The sequence below is a fragment of the Vespa mandarinia genome, chromosome 18, assembly GCF_050613455.1.
Source record: "Vespa mandarinia isolate Hongniang chromosome 18, ASM5061345v1, whole genome shotgun sequence".
In the NCBI taxonomy this organism is placed as follows: domain Eukaryota; kingdom Metazoa; phylum Arthropoda; class Insecta; order Hymenoptera; family Vespidae; genus Vespa; species Vespa mandarinia.
Window position 1 is genome coordinate 1,850,001 of NC_140827.1, and position 7,041 is coordinate 1,857,041.

Here is a 7,041-nt window from a genome sequence, read left to right on the forward strand (position 1 = left end):
ATCCTTCTTCTTCTTACTTTCTTAATCCTCCTCTTTCCATCTTTTTCCATCTTCTTCTTCTTCTTCTTCTTCATTTTTTCTTTTTCCTTAATTTTTTTCTCCTCCTTTCTTCCTCTTCCTCATTATTTTCTCTTCCTCCTATTTAATACCTTCTTTAATCTTCCTCAATATTTCCCTCTCTCTCTCTCTCTCTCTCTCTCTCTCTCTCTCTCTCTCTCTCTCTCTTTCTCTGTCTGTCTCTCTGTCTCTTCGTTCTCTCTGTCTCTTCGCTTTCACTCCTACCCTCTCACTCACCCATCCAAAACCCTTTTTCCTCTTTCTTACTTTCACATTTTCTTATTTCTTATATCTCAAAAATCTTTATCATTCTCAAATCGATAAATATAATATTCACTTTGTTACGTAGCTTTGACACGTAAAAATAAGAGAATACGAAAGCATCGAAGACCGATCTCGAAACAGATAAATCGAAAAATACGAAAAGCTAGTCGTAGACGACGATTTTCAAGTAAGTATATACATATATATACATATATATATATATATATATATATATACATACGTCTATACATATATACGTATGTACGTACGTATGTACATACATACATACATACATTATATATATATACACACACACACACACACACACACACACACATATATATATATATATACATATCTACATATCACAAGAGCAGGTTACTCGAGGGGCCACTGAAATCTCGTCGATCGTGAAACGTCCCTGATACTACTATTGCCGTCACTACTACTATTACTATCATTCACACACGTTCTCCCTCTTTTTTTCATTTTTCTTTTCTTTTCTTTTCTTTTCTTTTCTTTCTTTCTTTCTTTCTTTCTTTCTTTTCTATTTTTTCTTGTTTACTTACTTTTTTCTTTCTTTCTTTCTTTCTTTCTTTCTCTTTTTCCTTTTTCTTTTTTTTTTTCTTTTTCTAACTCCACTCTCGTTGATACATTCCGACGACGAAGGAGAAATTCGTACTGGATTGCTCATAGTCGTGTCAAAGAGAACGAAATATATATATACATACGTACATACATACATACATATATATATATATATATATATATATATATATATTCAAAGATGGCTGAAAGAGGTAATACTTGAATCCGCATAATTTATTCTTAGAATTAGATTACGAAAATCTTTTTATCCGATCATCCATTTGTATGCAATAATTTGTTAATTTTATTATATCGTTCTAAGAACTGTTTACATATATATATATATATATATATTTTATAATTTTTTAATATTTTTAAACTTTCTATTTTTCTTTCTTATTAAGTTACCTACTTAATTTACACTTAATACGTGTCTACGATATAATATAAAAATGTTAATAAGTATAATGAAGGAACTATTGTGATAATTTATACGCCATCTTTTTGTATATACTAATGTATACATACACACACACACACACACATATATATATATATGTACTTATATTATTAGAACAATATTAAAATAACTTGAATTAAATTAATTAAATAAATAAATTCTTTTTCATATTTATTATACATATATATATATATATATATATATATATATATATATATATATATATAAATAATGTATCATGATATTATTGAAATAATTAAATATATACATACAAATACATAACTATAGTATATAAAAAATATCACGTATAATCGACAGATATACAAATTATACAATTGATATATCAACCAATTAGTTTATCAATTTTTTAATCTCAATATATAACTATACTTTATTATCAGATACGTAATAACACTTTAATAACCGATCTAATCACAATCGTTCATCGATTATTTTCCAATAATAAAATTTCATTTTGAAAGTATTTCACTTACGGGAAAATAATTCGATACTACCATACAATCATTATCGTTATATCCGTCCAACCCTCTCCCCCCACTCCCAATCACTCCCTCCCTTCCAACCGCAAATTAACACTACCCTCGTACAAGTTAAAATAATACACGAATAAATAACTTATCGTCACGTTTCTCACCCTTCTCACCCTTCATATCCCCCTTATAATCCCCAAACCACCGAAAAGCTCGCAATCGACGTTTCAAATAATCATCACGTATACCAACAGAGAAATAGAAAATGTCAATAGGAAATATTACCGTGACGCAGAGTCGATATTATTAAAGACAATTTATAGGGAAAAGTTAGCCGTGATCATTTGACATTACGGTGACCGAACCAAACCCAGTGATTTATCGAAAAACGTGGATCAAGTTGTCGTCGAATGTGTGCGTATGGAATTCGTGATTCTAATGGCAATATCGATGCATCGTTCTATTTCTATATCTCCCTTGCCGCAGATATCTACATACGTGGTTGAATACATACATACATACGTACATACATATATACGTACATACATATATACGTACATACATACATACGTACATACATACATACATACATACATACATACGTACATACATATATACGTACATACATATATACGTACATACATACATACGTACATACATACATACATACATACATACATACATACGTACATACATATATATGTATATACGTACGTTTATATATAAATGCATAGATGTATACATGGTATATATAAAGGACATGCATACATATATGCATACATATATGTCTAGCCTATATATATATATATATATATATATATATATATATATGATATATACACACATATAGATATTCATTCAAAGGGGAACACATACATATACGTGTGAATTGGTGAAAGTAATGATAGTGGTTGCGGTGAACGTTGGAAAAGGATATTCCTAAAAGTATTAAAATTACGAAAAGGAAAGAAAGAAAGAAAGAGAAAAAAAAATGGGGGAAAAGAAAAATACAAAAGAAAGAAAGAAAAAAAAAAGGCGAAACAAAAAATCCAATTACACGTTAAACAAAGAAATGGCATTAAATTGAATATAAATTATAATATACAGATGGATTTTGCTCGACCGCGACGAGGATAAAAGAAATAATAAGAGAAAGAAAAAAAAAAAGGTATTAAAATTACAAACGAAAAAATAATAATAATAATAAAAAACAAATAAAAAAAAAAAAAAGGATAAAAACAAACTTCAAAAAAAAAAAAAAGAAGAAGAAGAAGGAAAAAACGAACCAAAGCATCCAATTACACGTTGAACAAGGGAATAGCATCAAATTGGATATCAATTATAATATTCAGATGATTTTACTCGGTCGCGAAGAAGAGGAAAATGATAAGAGAAAGGAAAAAAAAATTAATAAATAAATAAATAAATAAATAAATAAAAACGAAATAAAAAATCCAATGGTATGTTAAACAAAGAAATAACATTGAATCAGAGGTAATAATAAAAAAATAAATAAATAAATAAATAAATAAATAAATAAATAAATAATTAAATAAATAAAAGGTAATAATAATATCTAAATAAAAATTTATATTAGCTCGACCAAAGAGAAGGAAATAAGAAATAAAAATAGAGAGGAAGAAAAAATAAAATAAAATGAAATAAATAAGAAAAACAAAAGTAGAAGAAGAAGAAGTGGAAGAAGAAAACGAAAAAGAGGGAAAGTAAGAAAGTAAGAAAGAAAGAAAGAAAGAAAGAAAGAAAGAAAGAAAAAGAAAAAGGATCGAACTTCTTATCCTTACCCATTTTACAATTATCTTCCTCATATTTTATATAAAGCGATGGATGTAACAGAGAGTAGAGTGCACCAGTTCTGAACGCGTAAGACGAAAATTTATGATGGCCGAGTGTTCTACCCCCTGTTCATCCAGTACCTCAATTATGACAGTGAGAAAAAGTATACATTAAGGAGATAGCCCGAGCCCGAGCCCGAGCCCGAGCCCGAGCCCGAACCCGAAAAGGGGCTCGATGGTAAGGGGATGAAAATATCGAGAGAAAGTTAGAGAAAGAAAGAATGAAAGAAAGAATGAAAGAGAGAGAGAAAGAGAGTTAATATATATATATATATATATATATATATATATATATATATACATAGGGTGTACGCAGAAAAGCGCGTTGGAAAATGATCGTTTAAGCTTCGTAAGTCGAGCGAAGATTAATGAAGAATTTAGAAGAACGCTTTTTAAAAGGAAAAAGTCATTTTGAAACGTGGCCATTTAGATTACCAAAAGAATTATGTTATACGCGATTGGTAGCAGCTAAAGATTGATATATATATATATATATATATATATATATATATATAAAACAGAAGAAAAGAATTGGGGGTGGGAGTTGAAAAAAAATCTTTTCAAATTAAAAAAAAAAAAAAAAAGAAGAAAAGAAAAAAAAAAGGAAATATAAAAAGATTTTTCTTTAAAACATGTTATGTAGAATGTTAAGTAACATAATGAATTTCGCAATGATCGCAATCCATGCAGATCATAAATCCATTAGACTAACGTTTAGTGATGTGAAAGACAGAGAGAGAGAGAAAGCATGTTGCCGCAGTCACGTGATAAATGTGTTAACTTTAAACAGATATATATCTTACAGGGTGATTAACAACATTCCAAACTGCCATACCGATTTAACTATGCCAATAACACTGTATTCTAACGTCAAGTAGTAGTACTATAGACAAGGATGCCACTACTACTACTGTTATACTACTAGAGTACTACTACTGCTACTACTTCAATCTCTCTCTCTCTCTCTCTCTCTCTCTCTCTCTCTCTCTCTCTCTCTCTCTCTCTCTATGTGTGTGTGTATGTGTGTGTTTCTATGATGCTCTGACATTTTTTCTCTTTTTTTTTGTTCCATTTTTTTCCAGATTTTTTTTTATATTTTCCCTTTTTTTTTTCTTTCTTTTTCTTTTTTTTTTTTTTTCTTTTTACGACGTACCTAATCGTTAAAGTTAATTAAATAGACATTGATTATCGAGGATACTTATTGGAATTTTTTTAATTATACCAATATATGCATTATGGTTTTATATTTCTGATATATATATATATATATAAGAACAAATTGTTTTCGATTTATATTGTCGACAGACATCCAAATTCCAAGGAATTTATTTATTAATTTTATTTAAAAAAAATTTTTTTTTTTTTGTATATTACATTTTGTATATCTTTTCGCTTTCGAAAGAGAGCACAGATATTAAGTAAATATTTCTTCGTAAAACTTAATAATTATTAAACGAATTAATGCACGATATCGAAATTATTTGATATCTGTCTAATTCTAAGACATGTTCTTTGTTTTTCTTTTTTCTTTTTTATCTTTTTTCTTATCTTTTTTTATTTCTTTCCTTTTCCTTTCGAAAGAACTTCGCAATGAACATGTCTTTTCTCTTCCTTTCCTTTTTTCTTTTTTTTTTATTTTTTTTTTTTTTCCTTTAAACATCATAATAATTATAATACGAAGGACGAATTAATCAGTTGAAAAAGTGTTTCACAGTAAAATTTTCTTTCTCAAATGATAAAAGAAATTAGAACGCTACGTACGATAGAATAACAAAACGTTGGACTTCGTTCTAATTCTATGACAATTAATTCATTCATACCAATGTTTCCTTTTTTATTTAAAGATCACAATAATCATAATATAAATGAAAATATGAAAATATCGATCGATCTCTTTTCAATAGATCGCATCTATTTATTTCTTTTATCTCCTTCCATTATTTTTAATACTATCATTCTTTTTCTTTTTTTTTTTTCTTTTCATTCGATAAAGAACTTCTAAATAAATATATATATATATATATATATATATACTTTTTATTTTTTTTTTTTTTTATTTATTTTTGAGAAAACAATCGTATGATCGTAATTAAGTTAAAATACGTTCGAACCGGGGAAAAGGGCGAATCGTTTAGAAAAAAATAGGCTCTGTTCAAGGGCCAATCGAAAGCCACACGAAGTTACGATAGACCGTGATATATACGTCAAAGGTCGCATTAGAATCGGTCGAACGCTATATCAAGTTACTCCCGCACAGAGGACTTGGTAAATAATGGTCAGTGGAAACGCTTGGTCGATACTAAAGTAATCACATCCGCTATAGGTTTACACCTAAACTCACAAAACGGTGTTCGAGCTCGCAAATATATATAATATATATATATATGCATACATGTATATACGTATGTACGTATGTATGTACGCTATCGATCGTTTACTCATTCTCTCAGATAATTTTCAACGACTATATCGCATTTATCATGAGTTTTCTCTCTCTCTCTATCTTTCTCTCTGTCTTTTTTTTTATTTCTTTCATTTTCATTATTATATAATATAAATGTATATATATATATATATATATATATATATATATATATATATATATATATCTATTTCGCAAATATCACGGATGTGCGATTATTATTTTTTTGTTCCTTTTTTTTCTATTTTCTTTTATTATTATTATTATTATTATTATTATTATTATTATTATTATTATTATTATTATTATTATTATGTATTTAGACGAAAATTCAATAGAGAAAGTTTATCAATAATTTTATTATATTTTATTTCATTTTATTTCATTTCATTTCATTTATATATTTTTCTTTCTTTTTATCTCTCTCTCTCTCTCTCTCTCTCTCTCTCTCTCTCTCTCTCCTTCTCTCTCTGTCTCTCTCCCTTTTTTCTCTCTACTTTTATTATTATTTATTTCATTCGACCAGCCATTCTACATCGAAAAGCTGTTAAATATCATTATTAAAGAGATATTCGCGTCAGAATTCGAATGTTCGAATAAATTATTTTATTATCTCTTTTTTTTTTCTTTCTTTTTTATTTAGATGAGAGTAGGGGGTAGGGGGTAGGTGGTAGGTGGTAGAGGGTAGGGAGGGGAATAAGTTATGATACCATTCGAGATCGATCGTTTTATTAAAAGATACATATATATATATACATATATATGTATATATATATATATATATATATGTATATATATAAAACTATCTCGAATGCACGAACTCAGCATGGATAAATCGATCGATAAACTTCGTAAAAGTATGTATATTATATACATATATATATATGTATATATATAAGTATATAT